Source organism: Pantherophis guttatus, chromosome 3, assembly GCF_059756535.1.
Source record: "Pantherophis guttatus breed Tessera chromosome 3, ASM5975653v1, whole genome shotgun sequence".
Classification (NCBI taxonomy): domain Eukaryota; kingdom Metazoa; phylum Chordata; class Lepidosauria; order Squamata; family Colubridae; genus Pantherophis; species Pantherophis guttatus.
This window is the reverse complement of record NC_142065.1, coordinates 127,072,761-127,089,753: the sequence shown is the minus strand read 5'-3', so window position 1 is coordinate 127,089,753 and position 16,993 is coordinate 127,072,761. Positions and strand designations below refer to the sequence as shown.

The following is a 16,993-nucleotide window of genomic DNA, read 5'->3' as shown; positions in this document are numbered from 1 at the left end:
AAATGTTAACATTGATTGACACAATTGAAAAAGCCTCCATCCCTATCCGCATTTCAAACACTTGGAGAACAATGGGGTTTGGTGTGATTGAATTAATGAGATAGCGCAGACTGTCAAAAGAGCACACATACTTTACATAAACCTGATTATCTTTACATGGCAGAAATAAGAGAGAGAGAGAGGGAGAGGGAGGGAGGGAGGGAGAGAGAGAGAGAGAGAGAGAGAGAGAAGGAGGAGGAGGAGGAGGAGGAGGAGGAGGAGGAGGAGGAGGAGGAGGAGGAGGAGGAGGAAAAGTAAGGAGTGGAGGTTTGGCTTTCTGTCCTACCTCCAAAGGAGTCATCAAAGTGGATGCCTTAGCTCAGAGAGTGATGTGCCGACTCATTTGGCCTTTCTCTCCCCAACTGAGCCTGCTTAGCATACATCAGCCATGGTCTTTAACAAGTCTATTCAGAAAACTGTGCCCCAAACAACACTCTTTTCACTAGTCAGCATCTCTCTTGCTGATTCCCTTCTCCTCCTGGGAGCCACTGTTTAACTTGAACTAAGCATATATTCCAACAATTAGACCTGATCTGGCTCCTCCTGCCCTAACTTAACCCCCAAAGACTGACATCGCTCATGGCTATAATACACATTTAAGGAGGTGAACCTCAGCCAGTCCTGCTTTTAAAGGAACTGAAGAAGGTCCAGAGTGGGAAGAGGGCTTGTGAAATATACCTATTTCCCATTGTACAGGTAGAAATTAGATGTAAGTCTTTGGGGAAAATGCTTCCCCAACCATTCTATTTTAGAAGTAGAAACAGATTCAGCAGCACACCACTTGTTTGTAAATGAAAGCTGAAGAGCTTTACTTTTTGTTTTCAAAATGGTGATGATACCTCAGGCCTATGCAACAAGGTCTGAGGTAGCGTCACCATTCAGCAGACCTATCAAGCTGAAACTAGTGCACCAAGGGACCAAGAGTACTCTTAATCACCTAGCAGGCCATGAAAAAGGCTGATGGGCTGTGCCTGACAAGATAAAATCTAGATTTTTGTCAACCTGCTGTATGATTTAAATGGTTCTGAAACCAAGTATAATCCTACACTCCTATTCATGGGGCTTTCATGCCTCTTTTTTTCCTCCTTGGCTACACTTTTATTATTTAAGAACAAGTTAAACAAAATAATATTCTGAATTTTAAAATAACATAGCCTTCTACATAAATTTAAATTTATTTCCTTTATTTCTCTCTCTCTTTTAATAAGCAGTGCTATTAATTCCAATCATACAGTAAACACTGGAATTTCTTTAGAAGAACTAGGTCAAATTCTCACATGCATGCAGTATATACACATTACCTGAATTCTCAATTCTTAATGAATTGAGCAAAAACATGTAAATAATTTCTAGCAGAAGGGTTTTTTTTATTGGAAATGGTATGAAACTGGACTGAAGATTAAATAGGAATCTGTATTACATTCAACCTGAAACAATACTGTTTTGTGCATTTAATGAACAGTAAAAGAATAACATATATAGAGGACATTCATGTTTTTAGTTGTTGTGCACAAACATTTCCTGATTTTTATTGTTGTCATCATAGGGATTCCTCTTTGTCTTCATATTTTGGCAAAATCTATAATCAAAGAAGAAAGAGATGAAATGTAGAATAATATGTTGGTTTAGTGTCTTAGCCATACCAAGTCTTGGTTTACAAGGTTTATATTGGTTTGTATTGTTTATATTATATATCTATCTTATTTTTCTCTTTTCCCATTTTATCCACAGAAAAATCTGGACTTAGGGAGAGTCAGTGAGTTATTCTAATTATTTCCAATGCAGTGAAGAAAAGGAACTATTTTGTCTCAGAGAAAGTTGCCTGTTACTTCTCCACTTGAGTATATAGTTTTTGATGAAATTGAATTATTTAGGCAACCTTTTTAACATCTTTTGAGGAAAGAGAGAGGAAAAATAAGTTAACTAATTTACAACATTGCTAACAACAACAAAAGAGAGAGAGAGAGAGAGAGAGAGAGAGAGAGAGAGAGAGAGAGAGAGAGGGAGAGGGAGAGGGAGAGGGAGAGAGAGGGGGAGAGGGAATTACCTTTATCCAAATGTCCTAGAGGGTGAATGTTTATATGTTTTATGGCTATTCCTCAGCATCTGGGTACTTTATTTTTTTGTTGCTGAATATTGCTTTTAATCCTATTATTATTTGGAGCTCGGTAAGCCACTTAGAGTCAGTCATGACTGGAGCAGTATATAAACCTACCTAAATAAATACATAATCCAACCAATCAGAAATCATGCACAGAACAATGACACAAAAAAGAGAAGCTGGACTTTTATTTTTTCGTTTCTTTTAAAGTTCTTTATTCTTATAAGATTTTTCTCGAATCAGTGTTATATTTTGGCAATAGTGACTTTCCTGAGGATGGGTATGAGTATTACAAGTCGTTTGCCTTTGAAGTCCTAAGCAAAGGTCTAAGTGTTAGCTCTGCTGCAGATTTTTTCTGAGACTAGCATAAAATGGGGGAAGGCATTGGCTGTATGTTAAGATAGATTTACTTATTATTCTGCTTATAACTAGAGTGGCAATATTCCCCACCATCTCATCTTTCTTTCCTGGGTCCCTAGATTTCTGCCAATTCCCCCCCCCACTTTTTTTTAATGCTGTGAGAGAGGATCAGCCAAGAATGTAGCTATCCAGTCGTCTTTCAGTATTTGGCTTGCTCTTGTGTAGCAGAATTTGAGACTCTGTTTGTTTCTTTAATTTTCCTGCTTTTAGCCACTGTCAGGTCTTGTTATCTAGTTTGCCTGCTATTTTTTAAAATATACCGGCCATGTAATACTTTTCCTTGCCATGTCCCTTTTGGTTTCTCTAGCACTTCATGGTACACTAGCTTCAATCCTCCTCCTCCTCCTCCTCCTCCTCCTCCTCCTCCTCCTCCTCCTCCCTCTTCCTCTTCCTCCTCCCTCCATGAAAGTGTATTGTGGGAGACGTGTGGTGATGTATTCCTTATCCCAATCTGTGGTTGAGTTATTTGAATTGCTTTTTCCCCCCTAATGAAATGACTCAAGGATAGTTAGGGGTAAGAGTTGGCAATCATACTTTCATACACCCCAACATTCTTGCTTCCTATTGATCTATGTGCTTGTTTAGTCTTTTTGCTAACTGTTGCTGATTGCCTATGGCCTTTAAAATGGACTTGGACATGACTTCCTGTCAAACTTGAAAACACCTTTAGTGAGAAAAGCTGTAAAAGGAAACAAGGCCGCCAAAATTCATGGTGGCTAGAGAGCATCAAACCAACATCAGCTGGAGCATAAAACAACTGAAATACATTGCAGAAGATCAGAAAATGTGGAGAGCTGGTTCACAGAATCACCAAAAATCAAATACAAATTGAATGAATAGCATCATCATCACCAGTCAGATCAGAATGCTAATGTTTAAACTGAAGTTTCTGCTCTATACCTTATTAATTCTTGGTATGTTCTCAACTGAACCTTTCAGAAACGACCTGTGATTTCCCATTAATACAGATATACAAAATAAAATTAGTGAACATTATGCAGGCTAGTATAAGGGCATTTAAAGGACAATTGAGTAACTGTCAGTATAAAGTTGATTTGCAGAACTCTACAAACTGCAAATAAGCATCCATTACTAATAATGTTAGAGTTTGCATAACTTTTATTTTCTTTGGGAAATAGCTTCTTTAGTTATTTAGTCTTTAATTATTCTAGATATTTAATTATTTTAATTAAAATATATTGAGGATGTTGATATTAGGTCTAACTTCAGAAGTGCTGTTTCAGGAAGTCAATGCTGCTAATGTTACAACTTTCCTGCCTGAACTTTTCTTTGGGATTTAATAGTATTACCTGCTCAGGTTCAGTCCCCTTGGTCATTTTACTTTTTATGCAGCACAGTCTTTGTACAATCCTCCTTAAGTAACTGCAAACAATTAAATCATTAACAGCAGCATTAACAGCAGAAAACTAGGGAAAGTTTTGAGGCCAATTCCTGTCCTTGTCCAAGATATTGACCAGATGAGAAACACTTGCAAAGTGAATATCTGCTGAGATTGCAGGCTGATGGGTTGTTGCAGGTTAATGGAAATATGCAACAAGAACCAGTAAAAGACTTAGCAAAGTCTGACTTTATGTTCTAATGGTCATTAAATTGCATATATAGCTCAGAGAAAGGTTCCATTTTGTTACATTCTGCCTTTCACGTTTTGCCAACATGTTGCCATCCTTTCCAGTATATCCATTCTCCAGTAGCTACACGAATTGCCTTAGCAAGGAGAATGAATTTTTTTGTGGGACTTGTGGAACTGTGTTTTCTTATTTTGACTCTGATATTGTGCAGTCAGAGACAATGCAGAGATGTCACTCTATTTGATAATTAAAGAGGCTGAAATTAAATACCTCTGATCTTAGCTGTATGTGAGGAGGGCTCTAAACCACAAAGAGTTCAGAACAGCTCATGAGCTTTTGTTCCTTGCCTAAATCTGAGGCAAATGCATTTTATTCAGCACTAATCAGACAATCATCATCCATTCTAAGCAATGAAATATCCCTAATATAAGACTACATGTCCCTAAAACTATACAACAGAGACTGTGGGCCACAACTTTTAAACAGGAGTAGCTTCATGTTCCTCATAGTCATGATAGCTTCTCAATCTGCCTAACAATCAGATGCCCTTGCATAGATCAGTTGAGTTGCTAGTTCTTAAAATGATTGTTAATGATGTGATGAATTATACATTCTGTTAATTAATGTCTCCTTTTGCATTCATTTAATTTTTTAAAAAGGAAATGCTAATTTCTTTTAGAATTAGGAAGAAGATATCATAGCAATAACACAGGAAAAAACCAATCCATCCCATTTATAGATTATTTTTACAAAAACTTATTTTTCTAGGAGTGGCCCGGTGGCAAGAGTCCATTTAAACTGAACAGCTAGGACAGAGAATTAATTAATACAGAACATTTCTGTCCCTAGCAATCTAAAATTAATAGGGTTATCAGTGCATGTAACATCGATGTTAAGGCAGGTAAGAAATCAACCTTGCTGTCAAGCAAAAACATGCATTTAATACCGAGTCCCATACCATGTGCACTAATCAAACAGGTGGTAAGGCAGTAGGGAACAACACAGGTAATGTAGAAAGTAAACACAAGGTCAGTCAAAATGGATTCAAATGTCTATAACCAATGCACAGAGTATGAGAAATAAACAGGGTGAATTTGAATTAGAAATTCAAGTAAATGAGGGCAGATATTGTTGCCATTATGGAAACTTGGTGGGATGAAACACACAAATGGAACGTACAGCTAGAGGGGTTTAAATTATTTAAAAGAAATAGACCAAATAAAAGAGGAGGTGGAGTTGCACTATATATAAGAAATAACTACATCTCTACAGAAATAGAGCACAACAATGATGAAAATTATCTTGAATGCATTTGGGTCAATGTTAAAGGGGAAAAAATGACATTGCCATAGGTGTATACTATAGGCCACCCAATCAAACAGAGGAAATAGATGAACTTTTTGCTAGTCGGTTAATTAAAATATGTAAGAAGCACGCCACAATAGTAATGGGGGATTTTAACTAACCTGACATCAACTGGGAGACAAACTCTGCACCAAGTGGAAGATCAAACAGGTTCCTGACAAACCTAGCAGACAACTTTGTTTCCCAAAAAGTAGAGAAGGGGATCAGCCATACTGGACTTAATTCTCACTAACAGAGATGAAATGATAGAAGGTGTTGATGCTATAGGAACCTTTGAGGGGAGTGATCATGCAATATTGGAATTTAACATTATGCAAGCACAAGCAATAGAACAAAGTCAAACTAGAGTCTTGGACTTTAAGATAGCTAATTTCAATAAACTTAGAGAGAGCTTGGGAAGGATTCCATGGATGAGAATCCTCAAGGGAAAAACAACTCAAGAAGTTTGAGAAATTTTGAAAAGTGAGATTATAAAAGCCCAGTCTAGCACAATACCAATGAAGAAGAAAAATAACAGATCTCAAAAGAAACCAGCATGGCTGCATAAAGAACTCTCTGACAAATTGAAAGACAAAAAGGACAAGTATAAAAAGTGGAAAGAGGGCCACATAATTAAGGCAGAATATCAGCAAATAGCTCAACCCTGCAAAGATGAAGTGAGGAAAGCTAAAGCTCACAACAAACAAAGGCTTGCGACAAAAGTTAAAAAAAAAAGCTTCTTCCAATATGTTAAAAACAAGAAAAAAGTCAAGGAAACAATTGGTCCATTGCTGAGAGAAAGTGGCAAGAAGGTGACAAGCAACAGGAAGAAACCAGAACTACTTAACTCATTTTTTGCATCTGTCTTTACACAAATGGAAAAAAAAACAGTCCAACCAATCAAAAACAGCACCACAAAAAACAGATTAGGAACACAAGTTAAAATAGGGAAAAATGTTTAAGTGAGCCCCTGTCTACCCTAGACGAGTTCAAATCACCAGAACCAAATGGATTACACCCCAAGGTTCTGAAGGAACTGGCAGATGTGATCTCAGAATCACTGAACTATATCTTTCAAATATCCTGGAGCACCGGGGAACTGCCAGAGGTCTGGAAAAGAGCTGATATTGTTCCCATCTTCAAAAAAGGAAAAAAAAAATAGATCCAGGAAACTCAGACCCATCAGCCTGACCTCAATACCAGGGAAGATTCTGGAAAAGATAATCAAGCAACGAATCAGTGAACACCTAGAAGTAAACAAAGTAATAACCAAAAGCCAACATGGATTTGTCAAAAACAGATCATGCCAGACTAATCTTATTGCATTCTTTGACAAAGTGCAAAACTAGTGGACCAGAGGAATGCTGTCGATATAATTTACTTGGACTTCAGTAAGGCATTTGATAAAGTAGACCGTAACCTATTACTTGATAATATAGAAAAATGTGGGTTAGACAGCATCACCACCAGATGGATTCGTAACTGGCTGACCAACCACACTCAACATATAGTCCTCAATGGAACTGCATCTAGATGGAGGAAGGTATGCAGTGGGGTACCCAAGGGCTCTGTTTTAGGCCTAGTACTCTTCCACATATTCATCAATGATTTGGATGAGGGGATAGATGAGGAACTTCTCAAATTTGCGGACAACACCAAGCTAGCCAGGAGTAGCCAACACTCTGGAAGATAGGCTTAAGATACAGAAGGATCTTGACAGACTTGAACATTGGGGCTATTTAACAAAATGAAATTCAATAGTGAAAAAAGTAAGGTTCTACATTTAGGCAAGAAAAACAAAATGTACAGGTACTGTATATGTGGTATCTTGTTCAATAGTAGTGACTGAGAGGGATCTTGGAGTCCTAGTGGACGATCACTTACATATGAGCCAGCAGTGTGCTGCAGCTGCCAAAAAAGCCAACACAGTTCTAGGCTGCATAAACAGAGGGATAGAATCAAGATCGTGTGAAGTGTTAATACTACTTTATAATGCCTTGGTAACAGGTGTGAAATCCAGCAGGTTCTAACAGGTTCTGGAGAACCGGTAGTGGAAATTTTGAGTAGTTCAGAGAACCGGCAAATACCATCTCTGGCTGGCCCCAGAGTTGGGTGGGAATGGAGATTTTGCAATATCCTTCCCCTAGGAGGGGAGGAAATGGAGATTTTGCAATATCCTTCCCCTGGAGTGGGGTGAGAATGGAGATTTTGCAATATCCTTCCCCTGCCACACCCACCAAGCCACGCCCACAGAACCGGTAGGGAAAAATTTTGGATTTCCCCCCTGCTTGGTAAGGCCACACTTGGAATACTGCATCCAGTTTTGGTCTCCACGATGTAAAAAAGATGTTGAGACTCTAAAAGAATGCAGAGAAAAGCAACAAAGATGATTAGGGGACTCAAGGATAAAGAATGGTTGCTGGAACTGGATATGTCTAGTCTTATGAAAAGAAGGACTAGGAGTAACATAATAGCAGTGTTCCAATATCTCAGGGGTTGCTACAAAGAAGAGGGAGTCAAATTATTCTCCAAAGCACCTGAGGGTAGAACAAGAAGCAATGGGTGGAAACTAATCAAGGAGAGAAGCAACTTAGAACTAAGGGGAAATTTCTTGACAGTTAGAACAATTAATCAGTGGAACGACTTGCCTCCAGAAGTTGTGAGTGCTCCAACACTGGAAGTTTTTAAGAAGAGATTAGATAACCATTTGTCTGAAGTGGTGTAGAGTTTCCTGCCTAAGCAGGGGGTTGGACTAGAAGACCTCCAAGGTCCCTTCCAACTCTGTTATTTTATACTCTTTGAAACACTACCCACAAAAATTAGCAGGAACAAATGTGGGTGAATTGCTTTCCTATTCATGCAGAATTACTAGTGATAGATTCATTTCTTATAATCATATACAAAATAATTAATTATTGTCTGTGTGTCTATCTTCTTAAACAGCTAGTGTACACATATGACTAGAATTCTGAAATGTGGAGAAAATAAAGCAAGGAAGGGGTTAAAGAGCTGCATTGACTGTATTTTCTCAATCAGCTTTGTGAAGCCTCAGGTCAACTTTGCTCATAAAAACTCTGCACAAATATTTCTTTTTCCATCAAAAAAGAATTCTAATCTGCTCAGACTTGTGCCACTCAGATTATTACACATTATTAAAAATTAATTTAGAAAAAAAGGTCTAGTCTTTGAAATCTCATGAGGAGATGATTTGACAAAAACACTTCCCTTATCTGATATCCGTAATATCCAAAATATATTTTTAATACCTTCCCTTTTAATTTGTTTTTGTTGCCTCCTATGAAAAGCATTGCTCACCTCAGTGACTAGGACACAGTTATCATGTATACCTTAATTTACAGCATTTAAATCAACAACAAATGAATAACAACAATGAGAACAATGAAGAAAAGAGTGTTACTTGCTGAATAAGAGTGATCTAAAACAGCGGTCACCAACTGGTGGTCCGTGGACCACTAGTGATCTGTGAGAAAATTTTGGTGGCCCACAGAAAAATTATTTGCATTTTTTATATTGCACTAAATCAGGGGTTCTCAAACTACGGCCCCTAGGACAGATACGTGCAATGAACGTTTCTGTTGCTGCAGAGTCTCCCCCTTAGGGGTCTTTTTGTGTGGGTCGGAGGGGGAGGAAATTCTGACTTGGGGTCTGCTTCAGCCTCCTGGTGTGGGGCTTTGGGCAAAGGCTGGAGGGAAGTGCTGCTGGTGGCAAAGAGCCGAAGGGCCTTGTTCCAGTGGGACTGCATCATGGCCTGGAACTGGATGACCATCTCAGCCCGCTGTGCCTCCAGGTGCCTATACTTGGCCTTGCACTCCTGCAGGTCTTCCCTCTGCTTGAAAAGCCTATGCTCATAGTCCTCAGTGAGGTGCTTCTGCTGAGCCTCCTTTTCGGTCAGATCCAATTTGAACTGAGCCAGCTGTTTTGCCAACTCTTTCTTGTGGTGGCTGCTTAGCTCCAACAGCCTCTTCCTATTGGGGCCCTAAGGAGCCCAGGCAGACAGGCGAGGAATGGCTGGGAGGGGAGGGGTGAGTAGAAGCTGGCGAGATGCTCCTTGATGTGAGTGACATTGAGTTGGTCACACCCACCCAGTCACATGACCACCTAGGCACACCCACCCAGCCGGTCATTAGGCAGATCATATTAATGGGATTTAAAATTATGAATTTAATGGTCCATGAGGTCCGAAAGGTTGGTGACCCCTGATCTAAAAGGTAACATCTTGCCAGAAATCAAGATATCCAGATTGCCAGATATCTATCTTGTTCATCTATCTAAAAAAGCCTGTTGAGAATCCCACTGTTTTGGGAAGGTACATGAATTGTGAGTTAGTGTGAAGGCTCCTGTATAGTAACCTCCAGTCTCTGGAAGAGCCTTCCCCTATAGATGTCAAGGGAACGGCCTTGAAAGACAGGGAGAAAAGCCATTACAAAGACAATCATCAAATCAGTGCAGGTTATGCCCATTCCAGAAAACTAATTTGAGTAAATGCATTAGACAGATCCCTCCCTAATTCACACAAAATAAAGAAGAGATGGGGGAGGGAGGAAGCACATTCAGACTTACAAGATTCTGTTACTCTAGCTGTTACAATAAAAGTACTTTTAGACCTACGTGGCATTTATTTCTTAGTCTGGTCTACCTTATAGGGCTGACATCCTTGGGAGATATGTGTGCTCCCAGCCCTTCTTGCATTTTGCAAACAAGTAGTATCTATACTATTCCAATTTACCTGTGATCTTTTTGAGTGTAGGTGCTCAAAAGGAAATTTTTGATAGTTGCTTTTAGTGGTCTTAAATTTTGCTTTTATAATTTTTTTGTCTTTTGTTTGCAGTTCAAAGTCTGATAAGGATTAGGGCAAATATATTGTTAAACAATAAATAAATTAAAAAAAACCCTTTTTATCAAATTTAGCATTAAAGTCAAGAAAAAGTTTCCTATAAGGCCACTTTCTACTGATTGAATATGCTCATTTGACAGTATAGAACAGAGGGCATGTTACACCTCCCTTTTCCAATGAAATGCCACTTTCAGGGACCCTATGGTTGAGTCTTTCTACCAATGTCTGATGCCTCCTTTTCTCTGAAACTGCTAGTCCCTGGTCCTCTGCATTGTTCCACCCTATTGGGTTTCCAATGGACCATAAAATCATGAGTCTTTAGGAGAATTTTAGGTATGTAGATGTTTAGACTTTCCTGTTTTGAATGGGTCATCCATGTTATTATTGTCTGGTTGACAAGATTCTAACCCTAATCCTAGTCCTAACTCTAGCCCTAATGCCTACAATGATTTGGTCCTACCTACTACAACACTTGGCTCTTTTCTTGTAACCTGAAGTGCATCCCCCCCAAAACTTAAATTTCTTTTCTTAAGATAATTAGTTAGCCTGCTTCTTATGTCTGACTGTTACAGTCGTTATCATCTATTTATGCTGCAGAGAAAGTTTGGAAAATGTTCTCAAAACTATAACTTGGGGCCAGATTGGAGAAGTCTGATAAATGCATGCAACCCACAGATACAAAACCAATGCATATCCAAAAGCAACAAAGAAATATTATCAAAACATGGGAAAATATGCATTTGAAACATGAATAGTTTATATAGACAAGTAGGTGAGACAAAAATCTAATAATAAATACATGTAATAGTTGATTCCCAGATTGATAAACTTTCATGTTATCAGTGAAAGATATGCTTCCTTGCTTGTTCATTGCTGACTGAAAGAGAATCAGAAAGCCTCTACCCCAAAGTATGCAAAGATACTGTATATTGGTTGTAAATTGAAAATAGTTTATGATATTTGTGTAGCCCCATCCTATTTATCTGATAACTCTGGGAGATCTAGGCTGCAGAATTCCAGGTGGCTACTAGAGGTCAGCAAAGAGCCACAGTTAACTGTTTTAACTTTTTCCTGTCCTTTACCAGTTGTCAGAGTTATTGCAGCCCAGATATTGGTATTCTTATTGGAGGAGTTAAGCAAGTTGGCTTGGAGTGTACATTTCCAGAGCCAAGACGATAAACCTACTCCTATGTATCTCTTCTCAAATGTAAGCATTGATAAACTAAGCAGAAGTTAGTTTCATGATTTCTGTAAAATTTTGCAGTGGAAAATGACATGTTTAGTTTCATTTTCGGTTGGACATAAACAATGATCGCATATAGAAAAATTAGCATAGGAAAGGTTAATTAGCAATGTCATAGAACGAGTCATGCAGTTATCATTTTTTCTGTGCTTTCCTCCCAGTTGTTTCTCACAAGATTTGGGTTAATGCCCTGGTTGATGCTGCACTGTGATTTATCTTACATTTACGCATCACTGAGATCTGGTAAAAATGAGGCGGCACACAACAGGATGACATCACATCAGACCTTCTGCTGAATTGACATTGTGAAGGAGACTATGAGTGTGTAGAATGACAACTGCTCCTCATTGTTTGTAATTCCAATGTCCTGCTGGGAGTGATGGCGGTTTCAAAGTTAATTCTCAGCATGGAAAAACCAAAAGCAAGGAAACAATTTGAAAACTAGGTTGTTGTTTTTTTAAAAAAAAATCAGCACAAAGGCCATCAACCAGCACTGGCTGCAGTAAATAAATAAAACCATTCCTGACTTTTACTGTTATATAGAGTAATTATAATTCACACATCCAGATCTTTTGTACCAGTGAAAGCTTCGTTTGTGGTTTGCATGAGCAGATACATTAACTCTTGTAAACTCTTTTCATTAGAACATGATTACTCATTGAGGACCGATCAATATATCATCTATACAACATCTTGAAAGTGGATGTCTGGTCTCATTGTGGGCTTGCTGATAATGACTTCTTTATTCAAGGCAGCTTGTATGAACAAGGAGATAAAGAAAAGAGAGGAAAATTATAGCATATGCTCAGGGAAGTATTATAAAGGAAATAAACAAAAAGTAATAGTAGACTTACAGAGTTCAAAAAAGACAATTACAGGAAAAGAAGAGAGGACAAGGAGGTAAAATATATATAAAAAGAGGTTTCTGGCCATTTCCAAGATCTCTGTAATGTTCAGCAAGCCATGCTTAAAGAAATCTCCTTTTGAAAGAGGTCATTTCCCAGTGGGGTTCATAACCCTTTTGATTTTAGCATTAAAAATTATGCCCATAGTCTTCAAAGGACACAAAATGACCTCCACAGCTGCTCCTCTCTCCCTCCCTGCCCCCCCTGAAAGAACATACTCATTTCTATTCTTGATTTATCCCACTTTCATTACCTTTACCTCTTTATGAAGCTATGGGAAAATCACTTCATTCCATCATTTATCTAGTTCAGTCCTTGGAAACAGAACTAGACACATCTTGTAAGAGTCTTTTCGAAGCCTAGATTACTTGATAATGCTAAGAACTAAATTTGAGACATTCGCACAAAAAATATGCACTCTAGTCTCTAAGCTATAGAATATATCATGATCCTTGTTGGAGCAAGGATGGAGTTGTTGGCCACCTAATAATAGGGAACTCAGAAGTAAAGGTGAGCACAATAGTATCTTCTGGTTCATGTTATTCTGGAACTTGTATTGAGAAGTACCAATCCTCCAATAGATTAAATAAATAAATAAATAAATCTCCCTTTCCAGAGAGTATGGAATAGAGTTTGCCTTGGGGGCAAATAATAAAGTAGTGCTAAGGGTAAGAGAGTTGGCCCTTCTTAGGAAAGGAGGGCAGTTTGGTGGGTTTTCAGGTTACAGTCTAACCAATGAAGTTGTAGGACATGGCCAGCTTGAGCCCAAGGGAAGGGTCAAGTGTGTCATCCAACTCAAATCTCTTTGTGCCCACAAGACATCTAAGCCCAGCCCTGAATTGAATTCTGTTGACTCTTAACTACTGCCAATTTGCTTTGACTATTAGTGGTTCAGATTCTTACAGCGAGTGCTAGCATGCAATAAACTTGTATTCATTTGAACCATTTTGATTCTTGATTTCCTGCGCTTGATAGAAGTCTAAAAAGCCCCTAGTGGTTCATCTTCCAACTTAAAGGACCTGGTTTTTAAAGCCAGGTCAGATGCTCATAAAACATTTATTACCTTGAATTTATCCTTGTGGAAAATATTGACTTGGCATATATTGCAAACACCTTGCTCAGAGGGAGCATGCATTCTGCCCTTCCATGCTCTGTCCACCAGAATTCCTGTGATGCAGTAGCCTAATAATGAAGAGAGGGACTTGATATTTATTTATAAGAATTAATCTTACTAACTGGAAGCTCCATTCAACAGTCTGACAATTTTGAAGGTCTTCTGCTGATTATGGAGGGTTGGGACAGTATAGGGATATATCTTGTAGGTTGGAGAAACTATTGAAATCCTAATGCCCCCTTTCTTCTAACTCTAAATCCATGGTTAGTATCCCTAAATGTGTCTATTATTAATAATTGATTAGATAAGGAAGAATACACTGAAATTAAATCCAGATAAGGCAGAAAGACTGTTAACAATGAAACAAAAGGATTCTGGGACTGAGCTGAAGCTTGTTCTGGATTTGGTTCCACTATCCCAGAAAGAGCCAATTTGCAGTTCGGCAATCTTCTTGACCCCAGTTCTCACAGTCTTTGTAGGTGGCAGGTATAACTAGGAGATTATTTATAGAATTACAGATAAGGCATTAATTGCAACACTTCCTAGGCTGCTCAGCTTAACAACAGTCTTATTTTTAGTTCATCTCAGCTACTATGGTGTGCTTTATGTGGACTACATTGAAAAATAACTGGACATTCCAAATTACTAGCACTGAGGATGTTACCTAGTTTGGGTAATGAAAAGTCTGCAAGATAAGAACCAAGCTCAGAGAGCACCAAGGTCCCCTCAAATTCCAAATTGTACAAAACTGTAGCAGAGGCTGCCTGGGGCAAAGTTCATGATGCCTGAACTGAAGGATCAGCAAAGACTAATGGTTGCCCCCTGGGCATGACTGAAGGTACCTTGTGTTCATTTTTAAAACTGGTAGGACCTGATTATCTGCACAACTACCTCTCCCACTCTTAACAGGTCCAGTTATTTATATTGGCAGGAAAGTATCTTCTGAAGAAGATGTCCATTTGCCAGAAGCTTGACTGTTGGGTACTTAGGAAAGGGGTTAAGGAAGTGTGCGTAACTTCCAATCTCCCAGTATTTGGGAAAATAGAAAAAAGAATGCTGTTTGTCTCTTTCAGCAACCTTTTCAGTGTTAATTATTTCAGTTGATGATTTTGATTTGAGTTGTATTCATATCTTTAATCTTATGCTTTGCCTTTTTTTGTCATAAGCAGCTTTGAGGACCTTAATGATTGATTAAACAGAAATTCAGTAACAAAAATAAATGTAAATGTTGACTATTAATATGTGTTTAACTTATTCTATGCCTCAATCAACTGGAATCTCAGAGGTTTACTTCTACATATATAATAACATTCAGTGAAACATCTATAATGGAAAACAGGGAAAATAATTTTAAATTAAATAGAAAAATGCATAAATCAATAACTTCTCCAGAGCAGTAATCTCACTCACCAGAGGATCTCTGGGACAGTTTGGTTTTTCAGAAGGTCAGAAGTAGGAAGTGTAAAAGGAAGACTCAGATCTACAGCCTAGGCAGTGTTTCTCAAGTTGGCAAATTTAAGATGCCTGGACTTCAACTGTCAGAATTCTTCAGGCATGCTGTCTTGGGAATTTTGGGAATTGAAATCCACACATCTTGAATTTGCCAGGGTTGGAAACAGAGGCCTAGACAGCCACTGAAAAGTAGTGATTCTATGGCTCACTCCTCCTCACTTTGCAATAGTAAAGTTCCCTAAGTAATTTCTCCTGGCACTAACAGATTGGGGTGACTTGATTTTGACTGGAGAAGAAGGTCTTGGAAGTTTCAGCCATATAGATCTTCAGGGCTTAAAACAACCACTAATGTAAAGTGCTTGTGTTGATAAGCATCTGCTAGCAATTCAGCCACTGCATTCTGGACTAACTGAACCTTTCAGCTGGTCTTCAGAGTCAATCACTTGGTGACTGTATAGCAGCAATCCAAGTATGTAGTACTGAAAATAAGAATTACTATTGTAACATCCTCTCATTCCTGGTAGGACAGCAACTGACCCTCCGTCTACTCAGATATCAATAGTCAGAAAAACTTTCAAATTGCAGATCTTTTTCTTCAGGGATAATGCCATCTCATCAAAAGACAATACCAGAAACACGAGAGTACTGTTATGTACAAACAGCAACTTGATCTTGCTGGGACGCAACTGTTTCATTCTATTCAGTCTTAACAGCCTCCAGATACTAGTTTAAGGCATTAATGGCATCTCTTAACAGCCAGAGTAGTGATGATGCCATATTCTATTCTATTCTATTCTATTCTATTCTATTCTATTCTATTCTATTCTATTCTATTCTATTCTATTCTATTCTATTCTATTCTATTCTATTCCATTCCATTCCATTCCATTCCATTCCATTCCATTCCAATCTTATCCTATCCTATCCTATCCTATCCTATCCTATCCTATCCTATCCTATCCTATCCTATCCTATCCTATCCTATCCTATCCTATCCCATCCCCAAGTTACTACCAATTCTGTGCATTAGTAGCAGCTGAGGTGCCCTTACGATCCAGCTCTTTTGTTAAAATGGCAAAAGAAGTGTTGTACCATTCTAATATACCTCTTTTTCATATGTGTGAAATGTCATGATGCATGTAGAAAAGGGGTGGAGCTTGCATTGTATCAGGGCAAAACTGCTTTCATCTTTGACTTTCCCTTGCCCTGTGGCTATCTCTGAGAAGTTGCTGGGCTCTTCGTCCTGCCTGAAATCAGAAACAACAATTGTTTGTCAGGGAGGCAGGAGTGGGCCCTTGAGTTCCTTCCTTCTTCCAAGCCCTCAAGCACTGTCATTCTTATTTTTTAAAACAGGCCCGTGTGCCTGCAATCCAATTTCCAGCAGCTGGATTGGAAGGGAAATTTCAAATATAATTCCAGTGTGTGTAAACAAACTGGCATCCAGTTAAATTTACACATACAGAAACTAAGGGTAGTAGTTGGATGGTGTTGCAAGATTAAAATGATGTGTGTTTAGTCTTCCTAAATTTTAATTTTAAAATTTAAAATATTTTGAAATTTAAAATAAATTTAATTGATTTTGAATTTTTTTATTCAGCAAAGATCTGTTAAACGAATACATTTTGGTTTCCTATCAGCAAGCTGCTGTAAAAATGGCTTATTTATACATTTTAATAACCTGGCACATTCATGTATGTTCCACAAGCTCTGGGTGTCCTTCTTCCTTCTCGTTTTGCCTTTCTCACTTTGTCTCCTGTGCAAGTGGACTGAAAATGCAGCATTTATTTTGATGATCAAAATGTGTTGGTCTCACACATGCAGAAGTTGCTATTGTCATCCTTGATAGTCAGCCAAAGCATCCATAGTTTTTTCATTATTTATATTAATATTAATTCTGAACCCAATGTACCTATCGTATTTTGACATCTGTT

At 38.3% G+C, this 16,993-nt stretch overlaps 1 long non-coding RNA gene across 1 annotated transcript; it reads right to left on the bottom strand.

The window, feature by feature from the left end:
- Positions 1–2,119: 2,119 nt before the first annotated feature.
- On the bottom strand, positions 2,120–15,369 carry LOC117662402 (uncharacterized). The gene is made up of 3 exons (XR_004590378.3): positions 15,021–15,369; positions 13,560–13,678; positions 2,120–2,254 (listed from the first exon to the last, which is right to left on the bottom strand). It is a non-coding gene; the product is annotated as an uncharacterized LOC117662402 (long non-coding RNA).
- Positions 15,370–16,993: the final 1,624 nt, after the last annotated feature.